Consider the following 17,710-nt stretch of genomic DNA (forward strand, 5'->3'; position numbering starts at 1 on the left):
CGGGCTACATTCACATTAAGGTAGCATGCTGCACTGTGGTGCAGTGCTTGGTTGGAAGAGTGTACAATTGCAGCTGGAAACATATAAGGAGCTTTTGGTGTTGTGCATAAGTCCCCAGATTTGTGTTCTTAATCTGTTTCAGGTGTCGGCGAGTAAGTGTGTAATAGTGGGGAAAGGAGTAGAGATAGGAGGCATGTACTTTAAATAAATTGGTTATTGTGAATGATTGAGCAGGCCTCTTCAGAATCCACCAGGAGTGACAGTGGAGTGGTCCAAGGCATACACTGAATTCAGGCACTCCTGGGAGATCCGCTATATGATCCACCAGAGCGAAATGCGAGCAGCCCGCAGGCATGCATTGTATGCAGCCAAGAATCCATTCCGGCACAGCGAGGAGTCGTCCACTGGCATGCGTAGAAGAAACTCAGCCCCAGTAAATGTACTTTTGGGACTGCCTTGGAATTACTGAGAAGCTGCACAAAGGAGACCAGTCATCACAGGTAGCCTGAGTATAAGTTCTATAGTGGCCACCAGGCTGCAGCACAGGAGCACATGACGCCTTCGTAAAAGATCTCAAGAGCCCGTTCATGAAAAACTTACAGCAGCCTAGAAGCATGCACAGGAGGAAATAAGCGGTCATTGCTAATGCTCTTAAATGTATACTCAGGAGAAATGAAGGGACAATCTGTAGGCATGCACTGGTTACAGCTAGTCAGCCTCCTGAGGTGATAACCTGGTATGCAGACCCACAAATATCTCCACAAAATAAATGTGGCAAATCACACATGAAGGAGACTGTGGCCTAATGCACAGCTTGTCAGCTTGTACAATAATATTCTGCTCCTATATCATTAAGAAATGTGCAGTGTCTGGTAGATTTCAGGCTGTCGTTGCTAGCTTCCACCCAGAAACAACAGAGGAACATCCTATGTCATGTGTTAGTTCCAGGAAATCAGTATAAATGCCCTGTAGTGTCTACCCAAGAGCATCGGGGGACCTACATTGGTTATAGGCAGCCATGATAAATGCTGTATAGGGTCCACCCAAAACAAACAGTGGAGCAACTCACAGGCATGTTCTGGGGACGCACAACCAGGATACGTTCTCTATTGGTTCAATCTGGAGTGACTCCGTGGCAGAACTATAGACGGCATTTGGTACTCTGGTATTATAGTTTTTGTAGAAGGGGTAATTCTGTTGAAGGAATATGAATAGTCAGTTTGATACTTATAAGAAAATAGCCTACTGGGAGGTTGAAGTGAGAAGTACAAGAAGCAGATGCCCAGGCCCTAACAGTGAATAAACCCTAAATGTCTCTGTTACCTGGGGTCCCGGGCTTGACTTGGAGCATAGGATAAGCAGGGTGAAAGGTAGTGCTGCCTATCTTCATAGAGCATATGAAGAAGAACTAGGACATACAATGTCCTTCCTTGGATTAACGGGTGTAGCATAGAGCGTGTTGCTGTGCAATTCTTATGTGGCCAGACATGACCAGCTGTTCAACAGGGTTGGGGGGGTAGCATGAGCTTTTGTCAATTTTTAATCCGGTTGAGAATTTTGTTTGTGAAGCAGAGGAACCGTTGTAATTCAATGTGTTTCTTTTGCAGTAGTTACGTTTGGTCACGTACTTGCAATACATTATTACAGTCAGGGATGCTAGAATTACATTCCAAGGTACAAGTAATTTCCGTGCAATCACGGATGTGCCACACTTGGTTCAGAATCCATCATCTCAAGTGATTTGCAAATTTCCACAAAATAATTTCTGGCTTAAACTGATGATTTAAAATTGATGCTTATGAAGTGCAACACAGCACCAGATGCTTTGCAAACGTTACCTGGTAACCTTTCTACTGTTGATTGCAGCTTTCAGTCATTGAAGAGTTTAGAATTATGCCCAGATGGTGGTAATAATCCCAATTGATGGACTGTGGGAAAGGGCTTTTATCTGCAGAAGGAAGCAAAGATCATACATATTTAAGTGTAAATCAGAGGGTTTGAAGTAATTATTCTTTTTTTGTCATTTATAATTGTTTTTGCTGTTCATTCGTATTCATGATTATATCACAGGAATTGTTCTGATTGCATCTGTTATTTCAAGACTGGCCAGTGCTTAATTTGACTCTGTGGTTTCCGGTGTTCGGCACCAGCACTTAATTGTCAACACCGGCGCTTGTGACAGTCTGCCACAAGCTGGCGCTTTCTGGGTAATTTAAAAATGACCACAACAACAGTTCATAATAATAATAATAATAATACACGTTTTATAGCGCGCATAGCTACTCCTGTGAGGCGTGTCCCACGGCTGAGCAGCTGGAAATAAGCTGAGGAGACAAATGGGAGAGTGGGGCCGAAAAAAGCCAAGTCTTTTTTTTTTTTTTAAACAAACTTTATTGATTTTGTGATTCATACATAACATACAGATGTACTACCCATACCTCGTTGGACAACATTACAGTCATAGGGTTACAACTGTTGTTTAATGCTAGGATGATACCTATACATAAAACGTGTGACCGCTGGGCATATATAAAAGCAGATGAATACATGTGTAGCGCATCATGTAGTATTCGTATATTCAGATAATATATAAAACAACCCAACCCGCCCTGCCCCCGCTTGGCTAAAAAAAGCCAAATCTTAAGGTTTTTGCAAAACTGAGGCTGTGATGGGGATTGCCTCATCCGCAGGGGAAGGGAATCCCAGAGTTTAGCAGCAAGAAAGCAAAAGGCTCTACCTCCAGCACAAGCTTTCTTGATTCTGGGCACTTGCAAAAGTAGCGCCTTCAAGGACCTGAGGCACCTTCTAGGAGAGTATGGAGCAAGAAGAGACTGTAAATACGTCGGCCCAGTCTTCCTAAGGATCCTATAACAGTAGCATTGGGCCTTAAAAGAAAGGCGCTTTTCCACCGGGAGGAAGTGCAGTTTCTGGAGTGCCCTACTCATGGATGCACGCTTGAGGAGTTTAGGCAGTAGGTGATCTGCCGAAATCTGTACTCACTGGAGTCTCTTGATCCTAGCTTGAGAGGCTCCCAGGTATAAGACGTTACAATAGTCCACCCGAGAAACCACTAAAGCCTGGACCACAGTTTTCTGGGCCGACAATGGTAGGAGATGGATAAAACGTTTAAGCGATCTAATAATGCCAAAACACTTGCCTGCTAAGGCTGCGATTTGATTCTCAAAAGTGAGGTTATCGTCAAACGAAACACCCAAGTTTTTAACCTTGGGGTTTGGCTGAGGAAAGGAACCCAGGGATTCTGCCCACCAGCCTGAGGACCAGATCAAGAGCTGCTTGACAAGGATCAGGACCTCCGTCGTACATGCGTTTAACTTCAGTCAGTTAAGGTCCATCCAGTAGGATACCTCAGACAAGCAGGCCCTCAAAGCCATGGCAGCAGCGGCTGAGTAATGGGACAAGGTGACGATCAACTGAGTGTTGTCGGCGTAGGATATGGTTTCAAAGCCATGTCGCACAATGATGTCTGACAGGTGGAGGATGTACAAATTATAAAGGGTAGGGCTCGGCGAGGAGCCCTGTGGAACTCTCTGAGGCAAAGGAACCATCTTGGGACAGAAAGGCTTCCGGAGGACCGAGAAAGTGCAGTTTTCCAGGAAAGATGCCACCCACTTTAGTGCTTTATAACCGGCACCCTAACTTAATAACCGCTCCACAAGACTGCCATGGGACATGGTGTCAAAAGCCGCACTTAGGTCCAGTAGCAGTAAAGCTGCAGTGTCCCCATTGTCTGACGCATGGACTCTGAGGCCTACAAAAGAGCCGACTCGGTGCTGTAACGGGGGCTGAAACTAGATTGTGTACTATGTAGAAGATCCCTTTCCTCAATGAAACCTGACACTTGCTCGTTGATGTATTTTTCAGCTACTTTTGATAATAAGAGAAGGATGGAGATGGGCCTATAATTCACTGGCTTAGCAGGAGCAAGAGAGGGCTTTTTTAGCGGAGGAACAAAAGAGGCATGTTTGCAGTTAAGAGGTACATGGGCTGCCTCGAAGGAACTGTTAAGCAATTCCTTGAATACGGGAAGAAGTTCCATAGTACCTCGCTCTAAGATACTAGTGGTGGCCGGTCAAAAGGAGAACCCGACTTCATAGAAGATATGCACCTCTTAATTATTAATTCAGAAGACATAGAAAATTACTAATACCTGCGGCCCAAGCCATTATTATCACTTTGGGGGCCAGAAATAGTCCCAATTGTCATATTTTGGGGTGTAATTGTTAGTAGTTATATTGTTACTATCACTGGCCGCAGGGGCAATGTGTGGTGCAAGCTGCAGTGGTCTGCTGACGAGAGCCTTTGCACTTATTTTTCTTTTTTACAAATTAATCCTTGGAGATGGTCCTTAGAGTTTACAATAGTCACTGACATTTTCAATCAGGTTGTGAGGTCCGATCTGTTGAATCGTAAAGTGACTTTTAGTAAGGCACGTACATGGTACCTATGCAATGAGCGGTACTGTTGTTCAGGGCTGTTTCTTAATGAAAAGAGGTGCTTCCGGAAGACCTATGATGTCAGTGTAAATTCAAAATTGCAGACTCTTAAAATCTGTGGCGATGCACAGAATAAATGAGGTGCACCTTTTTTTTCAAGATAGACGGTTGTGTATCACTTCATGTGCTTTATACAAACTATACTATTTTTCAATGTACAGACGAACATGCTCGTAAAATGCCATTTCCTTGCTCCTATTGCTCGGCGACATGCCCAATGCTACACGATAGGAACTCACTTCGCATCCTCCCTCACAATTTGTCTTGCAGGAAAAACCTCAAACCTTTCAACCATGCATAACAAATGAAGCAGACACATACTCGTCCACGTTCCACAGGGCTTTGGGTGCTGTAAAGGGTAGAAAAGCACTATGTAAATATCACTACAATGCTTCCATGCAGGAGAAAATGACTAAAAGTTAGTGAATAACATTTGAGCAGGATATGCTGCATCCCCAGTCTTTCTTCTCTTAAACCTATGCATTTCCCATAGTGTCTGGATTCTTGTGCCATCGTGTTAACATATTTGGGCAATATTGCCGCAGAATTTGCCACATCATTTTTGTTTACTCGCATGGGCCTTCATTATGAGTGGCCTCTTAATTCCGATGGGGCTTGCAACAGCATTTACTAGTCCCATCAGAATTAATGAAATATGGACTTCTTTCACTTGGCGTTTTCGGCTGCAGAACGCAACTGAAAACGTGGGTGAAAGTCCATGCAAAATCAGGAATTACTGGAGGAATCTGGTTTGGAATTACAGTTGCCCCACTGCTTCCTTCCGTCTTCAGGATCTAACTTGTAATGGGTCGGATTATCCCCACCCCTGGAATTACTGGTGCCCCCATCTGCAGGGGTGGGAATTACCCGGTGCATTTTGCAGGTTACGTGTAATAAAGGCTGTGACACTTCATTCCCAACATTTACCTTTGCTTTCCTCATAATTTTGTCCGCTTAGCCACATAAATGTTGTCCTAATGCCAGGACCTAGTTTTGAAAGAGTGTAGGACTGTTCACTGTGGCGTACTTTCCTAGTTGCTTAACTGAGCTCGGTTGGGGAGTGAGAGCGGGTTTCTTGAGATTGCAGAATCTCTGCTAATGGATGTGAGATTTAGAACTGTACTCCTAAATACAGTCCATGTATGCGGCTAAGGTGTGTTCACTGTGCTTAACAGCATTTCTGCAGCAGGCCTTCATGTGATTAGGGCAGCGCGTTATTGACGAGACTCCATTTTATATATGGCCTAGAAGACCCCCTTAGGTGACTCGCTACCCTCATGTGGTTAAAAAAAAAATCATACGTTGAAAATACTTAATTCAGTCCTCGTCATCACTGGTCTCTTCAGCTGTCGTTCTTCTTTTGCTTCAACCTACCACAGCATACAGCATGGGGCAAAGGGTCTACCCGCTTTAGCCAATGGATCTCTTGCACCACAAGTGCTGGCATTTTACTTGGTCACGTGTACAGCAGCCTAAAAAGAAGTGTACTTGCAGAGTCATGGCTAGTATACCAATAAAATTACTTTGTTAATGCTATTTTCTTTCTATTCTTCCTTTTCTTCCCAGTCATTCTTGTGTGTTAAACTACTGTAGACCCAAAACATAATAAAATTCAGTAACGCCTTTATTGGCACCAATAATAATAAGTTTCCTGTAATGGGCATAAAATTACAGAGGCGTGTCCGTAATAAGTATAAGTATGCTTGCCTTATAGGAAGCAGCTGTACTGGTCAGTTACTTTATATGCAATGGTTAATTTGATTGTTTCTTTTGTTTTAATTTTGAATTTTTATGGCAAGCGTATGGCTTCCATGTCTAGGCAGTAGCAAGTATTTAATTTTTCTGTTTGCTTTTTATTTTTTTGGCATATGCTTGCAATAAATAAATGTAACCTGCCATACCTTTCCCATGCCAGACTTATTGGCTTTATCAATGCTTGCTAGCTTTGGTCACAAAATCTTTTTTTGGGTTACTGCAACAGTGATTTGAAACTCTGGGCTGTAGTTGCATTCAAAATCAATATCCTTGCAAAGCTATTACCTTTTATTTAAATGTGAATTTGAAAAGGTGAGGGTTCTCCACAAACTATATATTTTGCAATGCCTGTCTGCATGAAGGATCCATTGGGCTCCCATAAAGCTCTTTACAGCCTCATTATTGATAACAAATGTTTTAGCTCAGGGGTCCCATTGTTGGGGTGCCGTAGGGGTACGTACCGTACCCATGCCTTTAGGACGTGGATACGGCTCGTACCAAGCGTACCCCTACATCACCACTGCAATGGTGGTACGCTCACCTGTTAAATCTGCAACTGAACACCCAAAATATAAAGACTTTTTATTGTGCGACTGGGATTGGAATTAACTATTTCAGGAGTATCGTTTTTGTGTGTTGTAGAATGTTCTTTCCTTCAAAGAAAGTAAAGCTTCTATCTTGTTGGTACTGTACTGGATAGGATATTTGCCCTCTATCCTGGTGTGGTAATAAATATGATCTACCATTGGAGTTAAATCCCATTATCTAGCCCTAATTGTAGGCCCAACCTTGTTTAATTATAAATGTATACATATCTGTGGTCTGGGGAACGAACCTTCCCAAAAGAGAGTAGAGGGCTTCACAGGATCGAAAGGCCAGAATACAGTTTGCGAGTGATAGAGGTAACTGGGAGCAGAAGTGTATTGTTACAGCCTTGTGATGTAGGGTTTTTTAAAGAAGTGTGTCTTCAAGGTTTTCCTAAATTGGAGCAAAGTTGGGACGGTCCTGATGAATACGGGGATGCTGTTCCAGCTCTTGGGTGAAAAAATGTAAAAAGCCTGCTGCTATGGTTTTTCTTCTATTTTTTAACACTTCTTAATCTGCACTCTCATGGGTCCTGGCTGTGGGTGAGCTGAAAGCTATTAGAAATGGGTGATGTGAAGGAAAAGTCTTCTTCGTGGGAATGGATGGGCACGCCTGCCTAGAGTACCCAATTGTACCTATGCCTGGATCCCTAATGCTGTTTTTTTTTTTACATGGGCAAACGCGGATCATGCATGTGCACCATCAAATTAGCATGTCTCACAAATTGTAGTCTTGTTGGACCGGGAGGGGTGCCCAAAGAGCTACCCTCATAGTGGTGAAAGGCTACTGACTTTAACAGGAGCTAAGCAGCACAAGCATTGTGGTGGCAGTATACTAGGTAGTGACCAGTAGGAGTGACCAAGTCCTTTTTACCCGAGTTACTGGAGTGGGGCATACAGACTCCCTCATTTAAAGTTCTGCCCGCAGTGTGCTTAACTCACCCTTGGCCTACATCGGTTTGGTGTGTAGTGCTGCGCAGTTCAAGCATGAAGTACAAGTGCTGGGAGTTTGTGGGCCTGTAAAGGGCTAATGCAGTACTGTGCATTGTGTGCATGTAATATGCATGTGTTGGGTGTATGTGTGCCTGTAAGTAGTACAATACATGGCTGACTGGATTCCATTTTGGAGGAAACTGGGCTGCATGGTGAAATACTTAGAGAGGAGGTAGAAGAATTCCCCTGCCCCAGAAAGATTTTTGTATTGCTGCATTCCTGTAAGCTGGGTGGGACACATTGGAGTGAGGGGAAAGTCAGGCTCCCCCAGTACACTTCAAAGGGTGCTCTTTGATTCAGAGAGAGATCATAAAGAAGGGGCCTAGACACATCTCAGGAAGGAGATAGTCCTAATAAGAGAACCCTAAAGAGTAGGGCTGAGGCCCTGGGCTAACCGTTTGATGCATATAGCACTGTGGCTGACATCCAGATATGAACTCTAGTCTCTCTCATGGCCTGTGTTGTGGGGCTATCAACTTGGGAGTCGCTCCTGCTGTGACAGACTGCTTTCTGGAGGAAGAAAAGGCAAAGGAGTTGGCACTTAAAAAAGAAGCAGACCCCTTCACCCTCCCAGCATAAACTTCAAAGACTTGGACTCTAAATCTCAATTAATGTCTGGAAATAGACTATACGAAGGGGAGGTTTAGACCCCTAAAATTATCAACTGCCAAATAGTCAGTTGGGCTGTACGAAAGCGAGGGAGAGAAACTCTGCAAGACTTCTGCCTGTGACCAGAACTGGAGGCCAAGACCTCCTAGTTGAAGGGAGATCTCCCAGGAAATCCAATACCACCATCCTCTATAGCACCAGTGCCTGTCTGCTTGCCAGGACCAGTGTGCCCTTTGAGGAAGAGGAGAGCGTTGGAGAGAACAAGGTCCAGTGGGAAATCCAGTCGAGTGGATTCCCTTAGCTAGGTGTGAGGAGATGTTGCTGCACCCAGAGGGTCATTGCCATGTCCAAGGAAAGTCAACAACCTCTGTATGCCAGAGAAGGGCTTCCATGAAGTGAGCCATGATTGTTGCTGTGCCAAACGGGTCATTGCCCATGTGCAGGGACGAACCAGCGACCCCATATGCCAGGAGGGTCTGCTGTGAAGAGATTAACATGCTGAGTGGGCCATAGCTTGTGCGCGGTGGTGAGCTGGCATCCTTGTACACCAGGAGGGGCTGGTGCCAGAGGGGGCCACCGGGACCAAGCAGGAAGCATTATCTGGTCCGGACCTTCACCGGATGAGAGAGGCTGCCGTAGTGACTCCTGCGGGCAAGCACCATGACCGAGGATCAATATCAGGACTTTCACACTCCCTTCCCATCCCCTCCGCCTCCCTTCCCCGCCCACACTGGGAAGGACCATAGAAATTACCCAGCTTGGAGGTGGCTCAAACGACCTCTGGTCACTGCAGCTGCACAACTGAGTGTGAGGAGCTTGGGGATCACCAAGCGCATCCCACCAGAGTTTACTGGAGAAAGCCACTGCAGCTCCAGTACCTGCACAGGGGGCATGCTTACGGACACCATCGCTCCCATCTTGCAGGCACAGGTAAGCTGATTTTGGGCCATTTGGCCCCAGGGGAACTTTCTAGCCAGATTGCGTTTCGGGGCTGTATTACTTTTGACTTTTATACAGAATCTCTGTGTGGGACTCCCAAGAATCGAACTAGTGGGACTTCACCTAAATGTGGTCTAGAGTGAATGGGGAATAACCCCTACCGCTAGAACTAGTAGGAAGTGCAACTCGGGACCGCCTAAGAAATACCAGAGCTCTGACGTTAGTACTGTGGAAGTTGTTTGTGAATGTCCTATTTCCCTTTGTGGTGGTTGGTGTAAAATAAATACTTCGTTTTTTTCATAAAATTAAGTATTTAACTGGACAATCATTTATTGCTGCTCCTGAGCATATTTTGAGTTGTGATCCTGTGTTCATCCCCCCCCCTCCCTCTGTATCTACCTCCCACCACCCCTGAGAGGCCTTGGACTGCTCAACCCATGCTAGTACTAAGAGTTAAGTGCTGAAGGAGTACTTGGTCAAGTCGCTCACGACTCACCGTTGTCCAGCACCTGGGACATCCGGAGTAAAAGGCCACATGGCTTGGCCCAAAAGCTCCCGTTTGCCCTGTGGCCCTCTGCACATCGTTCTGACAATGATCTTGTCTGAAAGATAAGTGAGGGTGCTGGTATTGATGGCTTTGTAAATGATGCAGTTGTTCAATCAATCAAGTTATATTTGCAGAGCGCTACTTGTCACCCGAGAGGGTATCCAGGTGCTAGCTGCAGGTTTCAGTCAAAGACCCAGGTTTTGAGCCTCTTCGTGAAGGTGGTCAGCGAGGGTGCAGAGGTTGAGAGGGAGGGTTTTCCAGGCTTTGGCGACGAGATGGGAGAAGGAGCGTTGCGTGGCGTATGCGAGGGATCTGTGCGAGGAGAGCAGAGGTTCTTGGTGGGTCGGTGGAAGTGAAGGCAGTGGTTTATGTAGGCGAGTCCTTGGTCGTGGAGTGCTTTGTAGGCATGGGTCAGAAGCTTGAATTGGCATTTCTTCTAGACTGGGAGCCAGTGGAGGTCTTTCAGGTGTTGGGTGATGTGGGTTCTCTTGGGCAGGTTGAGGATCAGTCTGGCTGCTGCGTGCTGGATTGTGTGGAGTCTTTGCATGAGTTTGGTGGTGGTGTCTGCATAGAGTGCGTTGCAGTATTCCAGTCAGCTGCTGATGAGGGCGTGCGTTACCATCTTCCTGGTGTTGAGTGGGAGCCACTTGAAGATATTGGGAAGCGTGTGGAAGCAGCCTAGGGAGACAGCATTGACCTGGCGTTTAATGGAGAGTTTGCTGTCGAGGATGATGCCTAGGTTGTGACTGTGGCCTTTCTGTGTGGGGGTGGGTCAGAGTTCTGATGGTCACCAGGAGTCGTTCTAGAGGATGATGTGTTTCCTGAAGATTGGAACTTCAGAGTTGAGCTTCATGCAGTTGTCTTCATCCAGGCTGAGACATTGTTTATACAGTTGTAGAAGTCTTGGTCCAGGTGGTGTCGACTGAGATCGTGAGGACGAGCTGGGTGTTGTCTGCATAGGAGATGATGTTCATGTTGTGTGATTTGACAATGCCTGCAAGTGGAGTCATGTAGATGTTGAAGAGGTTTGGGCTGAGGGATGAGCGTTGGGGGTGCCGCAGATGGTGTGTATGGCTTGCGATGTGAAGGGCGAGAGGCGGACTCTGGGTGCGTCTCATGAAGAAGGATGCCATCCAACTAAGCGCGTCTTCTTTGATATCAGTCTGGTGTAGGCGATTGTTGACTGTGTTGCGGGAGACCCTGTTGAAGGCCACGGAGAGGTCAAGCAGGATCAGGGCAGCTGATTCTGCTCTGTCGTGTGCATGTCAGGGTGTGCATGTCATCTGCTGCGGCGATCAGAGCTGTCTCTGTGCTGTGGTTGGCTCTGATTCCTAATTGGGAGGGGGCCATTAGGTTGTTTCAAGTGTTTGGTGAGTTGGAGATTGATGATCTTCTCCAGGACTTTGGTGGGGAATGAGAGCAGTGAGATGGGATGGTAGTTCTGGAGTTCGCTGGGGTCTGGCGAGGTTTTCTTGAGGAGGAGTCTGACCTCTGCGTGTTTCCAGGCTTCAGGAAAGGAAGCGTTTAGGATGGTGGTGAGTTGGCTGCTGATATCACCTCTTCTGAGTTTGAAGAGTCGGTGGGGTTAGGGGTCGGTGAGTGCTCCCGAGTTGATGGTGTTCATAAGAGTGGTTCTGGCGGTGTGCTGAGTAGTTCCCATGCGGTGATCAGGTGGTCCGCGTTGGTGGTCGGTCAGAGGTTGAGGAGGTTCGAGGGTTGTAGATCAAAGTTTTTGTAGATGGTTGCTATCTTGTTGTGCAAGTGGTCTGCAAGGGCGTCGCAGAGTTGCTGCGATGAGGGGATGGAGTTTTCAGTGGCTGACGGGGAGATGAACTCTGACGATGGTGAAGAGTTCTTTGGCTTGGTTGGCGCTGATCTAGATCCGGTGGGTCAGAGCCTCCTTTTGTGCAGCTTTGATCTGTCGGTGATCGTCGCTGAGGGCTAATTTAAAGGTGATTGGGTCTGTGTGGATCCTGCTGGTGCGCCATCTTCTTTGGTGTTGAAGATGATGTGAGCTGAGACGGCGAGCCAATGTAGTTCCATTAAGATGGGGGTGATGTCATCATAATTCTTCAGCCCCTGGTTGAGAAGTGCTGTGGCGTGTAGATTACCTTTAAGTGGGGCCAATCGGAAGTCTGGGAGGCCATGGAGCAGAAGAAAGTATAAGAGCTTGAACAGCAGTTCTGAAGTCGCTTTCCGCAAGACAGTTTCACTTTCCTGAAATGACCCAGACGGTACAAGGCAGCCTTTATTTTCTTAGTACTGTGTTCCTTGAGTTTGAGGTTGGTGTCCTGGGTGATACAAGTGTCGTACCGTTCTGTGAAACTTGATGATTGAAGCAGTCAAGGTTCATGTCATTGAGCCAGGTTTGTACCATTTCTTGCTTGTTGTTCTTGTAAAATAAGAGGAATTCTGTCTTGAGTTCATTGTTGTTCATTAGGCACAGAGAGAAGGAGAGGCACCCAGGTATTCATAACTGGATGAAGTCTTCCACAAAGTAGTCCTCCAACTAAGGTTTGAATTTGTGTATTGATTTCCAAGGGCAGGTGATCGATCTAGGGCTCAAATGTGGAAGTGTCACATAAGTCCCTGATTCAATTTGTTGTATGATCATTCTGTTGTAGACATATGATCCATCATCTGCATGCGTCCCATAGAAGATCACCCCTAGTGTTGAGTAGTAATAAAGAAGATTTGTTTGGTACTTCCTGTCCATAAGAATAAATCTGTAATATCACTTGCATGAACGAAGAGACATGTCAACCCATTCATTCCTATTTGGCTATCCTTTTGTCTCAAAATTACCATTGTTATACAGTAAGGGGGATCATTAAAGGTCAAGGAGAGCAAGATCCATGCCATATTTGTAGAGTAACAACTGGCGATGTATGATCCCCATTTAGATCCAATGTATATAAATGTAAATTGGGTGTAAATTCTTAAAATCTGGTATGGATTTAGCCCTACCTGACCTATGTGTGGATAAGGAATGTGGGAGGAAGAGGCTTAATGACACAGTGGCTTTGTCTGTTCTCTGCTTTAGCATATTTACAATTTTAGAACAGTGAAGTGATGACGAGTCTCTAACATTATTCCCTTCCTTAGATGAGATTTTGAGTTGGTTACAAGAAGAGGGTTTTTTTTTTTTTTTTTTTTTTATTCGAAACCGTTGGTACACAATAAAATACAGACAAGGGCCTACAACCACCAGGGCCGGCCGCTATAGAGCCCGAGGGCCCGCAGTGCGACGCCACTTCTTCAAATGGACCAGAAGCGAAGCTCCCGGCAGTTCGTGAGCCCATGCAACAGGCCGTGGCCATAGGCCAATAGCAAGCAGAATAAACAGTTTCATTTTTTATCAAATATAAAGCACAAGAAGAGGGTTTTTGATCTAAAAATTATTCTTTGGGTAATTCTGAGTGAATGTCACGCTGTCTTTGTTGACACAGGGCTTACTGGGCAGAATACCATGTTCTAGGATGTCTCCTGTCAGAGCTCCATGAAAATTAGTTATGGATAACGAGGGATGTTTTCTCTTCATAACGTAACAAAATGAAAGCAGGAATGATAATGGGTATGCTTCCAGGTAAACAAGTGACAAGTTGTGGCAAAGGTTGTATGATAATTTTTCATCATAGTATGACATGCACCACTATGGCATGACCGTGCGGAATACTTAACCCAACGATGTACTGTATTACAATCCTCTAATAAAAATGTGTAAAAAAAATTTTTTTTAAATCATGGTGTCTCTTTTAGAGTAATATTTTAATTGGTTCGCCACAACACTGCCGGATGTAAAGTAATGGATACAGACAGCGGAAGCCTAAATGTAAGAAGAGGATAGGGTTAACATTCCATACTAAATGCTGAGGGTTCTGATGAATGTGAATTATGCTTCGGTTGGTGATGGTAGTTTAGTCTAGTTGTGGGAGTACTAGTTTTAAAATGGGACATTTGTCCTTTCACCATTTCGCACAGGGTGACACTGGGCGAATTTCTAATCTTTCATATTGAAGCATTCGGATGAAAATACAACCCTGGGTTGATCATTGGGTGAACACATGGTGGTAATAATAGAATTGAACTTGGTTCTGTTAAGATTGGCAAAAATGCACGCTTCCTTTCATTCCCTACTCTATCATGCCATTGTTTTCAGTGTAGCCTTGACCTGGTTATTAAATCACAAGAATACACCTCCATCCTATAGTTGTAATGACAAGGGAACCCTGCCATGGCCGTCTTTCCAGGTCAAAGTCCCATCATGGTTATTGGACAGTGTTGTCATGTCAGGTGTGTCCCTATAACCTGTAGTTCTCAGCTGGTATTTGGAATGCAGAGAGTAATTGATAATATTAAGAGAGAGGCAGTAGAGAGAACTTATAGGGCCTGTTGGTGGGAGGTTAAAGCCCAGCCTAGTGCTATGTACCGGACACTGAACCAAAAGGCCTAACATGTAAACAAAGAAGATACCTTCTTTACCTCACAAGCTCCGACTCACCTTTGAAGAACATCCCTTACTCTGCATTATGCACCGCCTCGCCATTTGTAAAGTGAATGGAAAGTTCAGAAAAACCTTGTTTTAAGGTGCTTTGGCTGTGACTGTTTAAACGTAAGCCAGCTGATCATTTAAGGTATCCGATTACTTTGTTAGGGCAGAATTATAAGGCTTTGGTGTCCTCCCACTGAAACGGAATACGGCGAAGACCTTAAGCAGTAGCGTGTGATGAAGCGCACACAGGAGGCACGAAATGAGCAGACTTGCTGTATCCTTCCTAGTCGCAGCTATCCTGCACAAGAGCGCTGCCACTGGATTTGCTTCTTTACAACGTGTTGCTGCAGTGGTTGCCCATGTCTACCTCTCCCTTCTGTTTGCCTGCATCGTATGCCCGCCCCTCCGTTTCCTAAATTGCGCTCCTTGTCGCTTGTCCCTCCTTTCGACCCATTGCCGATGTCTCATTTCTCCTTGCCCCCTGCCTGCATGAAGCCAGCCAGCTTTTGAGAGAATTAAAGACCAGTCACGTGGACAGGAAGACTGCTGTGCTGCTTCCTCGGGCGTTAGAGTGCTGTGAGCGCTCTCCCAAAGGCAGAGGGGCCACGGGGAGTGTTTTGCCAGTTCTTCATTTCAGTTTTTCATTGGTGTTAAAAAAAAATTTTTTTTAAAAAGTGCGTGACTATACATACAAGTCCAATATCTTTCTTAGATTTCTGCCAATGATGCTACCAATTATGCCAGGGTGCCAAATAACAAGGTCACTTAGTTTTTATTCCACCTCATGCCTCTTTTTTCCACCACCCTACACTTCCTATCCCTTTCTCACTCCTCCAGGTTCCTTTTCATCCCCGCTTTCTCCATAAATCACGCTTTTCTAGTCTTTCTCTTCCTCCTTATTTCTCTACCTTACCTTCCTTTGCTCATCTACAAACTCTGATGATGAAATATCCTCCCTACTAGCCCTGCCTGGCATGATGTCATGTCCCGGCTAAGGTTTGGGTATTTAGGAGGGCTCTCACTCCGGTTTTCCCTCTTTTTACGTCCTCTTTTTAGGCAGAAAGGCAATAAAGTATTTATGCGGAATATTGTCATTGGGTTGCAGTTTATTTGAACTAGCGCTAGAAAGGATGGGGGGCTTGGGGTCTGTGATGTGAGATTGTGCTTCCTGATCCTTGGCGGAGTTACTGGGCATTTATAACGCATGAAGCGTAAATTGCTCCAAAAGACGGGGGATGGGGCCACAAACCTTATGTCCTCAGGGGCTGTGAGAAGAATGAGATGGTGACCCCGTTATCGCACAAAGCACAGTTGGCATCCTGACATCTGGGAGGGGGTTGGCACGGGTGAAGCAAGTTGAGATTTGCACTAGCTGCAGTCCAAATGCGAAATGGCAAATACCAGTTTGTGAAATAATACAAATTACTGTGGTTCCCAGCGGTTCTGGATTGGTTTCTGGATTGGTTTCAGGACTGGTGTCTGCCTGGAAGTTAACCCTGCCATCGTATGGCATAAAAAATATCAGTAAACGTGCGACTCCTTTAAGCAAAGTAGTAATTTGTCTGTTTAGTCATGTGTGTATATATAAGCTGTGCGCCTGGTGCAGGAGCACCAACAACAGGGGGCTAGGGGTGGGTCTCGCTGCTCACAGATCATCTCCGCGTGCTATTGCTTCAATATGTACATGTTGTGACAGGGCTGAGATTCCGCCCCACCCCCTCACTGAGGAGGCGGGGCTTGTATAGAAGTGTCCATGATGGAACAGAACTGTGGCGCACGCTGCTAATCGTACAGAAGAGGAAGCGGCCCCAAGGACAGCAGAGAATACAGTGATTCCTTGGCGTTACCCAATATTATAAAACCGGGAGAGACCCGTTGCTAATAGTCGAATGGTACATGAGCCAGTCATTCTCTGGTAGTGTCACAAGAATCTGGAACTCCTTACCTCCACCCCTTCGCCTAACAACCTGCAGTGCCACCTTCAACAAGCCTTTTCAATGCAATAGGTGTCGCCATTGCGGGATTTTAAGCTATTGGCATTGTAAATGATAATACCTTTTATTTATGTGTTTGTCAAAGCAACACATAAATAAAAGGCATTGTCATTTCTAATTCAGGTTACAGTGAACAGCGTCTAAAGAAAGGGGCGCTGCCAATATTAAAGCGCATATGGGGCGCTTTTACACCAAGTGTAAAAATAAATTAATAAAGGAAGCTTTTGTAGCGCTGCGCTAAAGTGAAAGCAGTCACTCTGTAAGTTAAATAAGCGCAACCGCTACAGTTAAAGCAGACCGCACTTGAAGTGAAAAAATACATGACTAATAAAAATATAAAAGGTGGCAGCATGCTGCGACGTGGGTGGGATAGGGAAGGTCATTAAAGAAAATAGTGCTCACCGACCAGATAAAGCAGATGTGTAACAGCACAAAGTCCAGTCGTTTTGGGAGGTTACAAATACAGGCAAGGCGGTACCAAGGAGGGATGACTAAGTCTATTCACGAATGAAAAGCAACGATTTTGAAAGGACAGTAACGGGAGCCAATTGAAAAAAATGGGGGCGGGAAATGGGCGGAGCTTCTATGCCATACCTCAATATGCGCTGCCCAGGCTTGACCGAGAAAGGACCGTAAGCTTCTGTTTGACAGACACCTGGGTTAATTCACCCTCGACCATCCCCAGGTACTCTTTCCAGGAGATGAACTGCCGTCACTGTGTCCCCACCATCCTAATTGATGCTCAAACCTTCTACGTCACTTGTCCAAGTGCTGCATTTGTCCTGGCCGCAGCTGCTGATGCAAATGTTTGAACGTAATTATTGTAACTGTAACTTGCTGTACCCTTGTATCATGCTACTGTTCTAAAGCGCTCTGAAGCCTTCAGGCCATGTCTGCGATATATATATAAAATTGCACAAAAATTAACACACTGCCGCCTAGCCTGACTGGCCTATCCTGTCTTTGTCTATTGCTGACATTTGGGAGCCCCAACAGGGAGTGGAGCTGGGGAAGCGACATTTAGCTAAATGTGATACTGGCAGATAAATGATGCTAATGAGGCATTGGGATACTGACCTGAAATGTTTTGTTATATGTGGTATTCTGAATCTTGAGCGCGCTGTGTAATTAAAGAGGCAATATGGCAGGGCGATTGGGGTATTGTGAACGTGGCCTAATGTGCACAGTACTGCTCTCCCACACTCGTGCTGTACCTGGCTTCAGTAGTGTGCAGGCTTGCACTACCGTTACCCATGTGCTGCCTATCTTATTGAAGTTTACTG

General features: G+C 45.5%; 1 protein-coding gene across 1 annotated transcript in view; it reads left to right on the forward strand.

Annotated features, from left to right (window-relative positions):
- The window catches only part of GMDS (GDP-mannose 4,6-dehydratase), a 1,578,414-nt gene that overhangs the window by 226,341 nt on the left and 1,334,363 nt on the right, over positions 1 to 17,710 (forward strand). The gene's annotated exons all lie outside the window — the stretch shown is intronic.

This window comes from Triturus cristatus, chromosome 5_2 (genome assembly GCF_964204655.1).
Source record: "Triturus cristatus chromosome 5_2, aTriCri1.1, whole genome shotgun sequence".
NCBI classification, from domain to species: domain Eukaryota; kingdom Metazoa; phylum Chordata; class Amphibia; order Caudata; family Salamandridae; genus Triturus; species Triturus cristatus.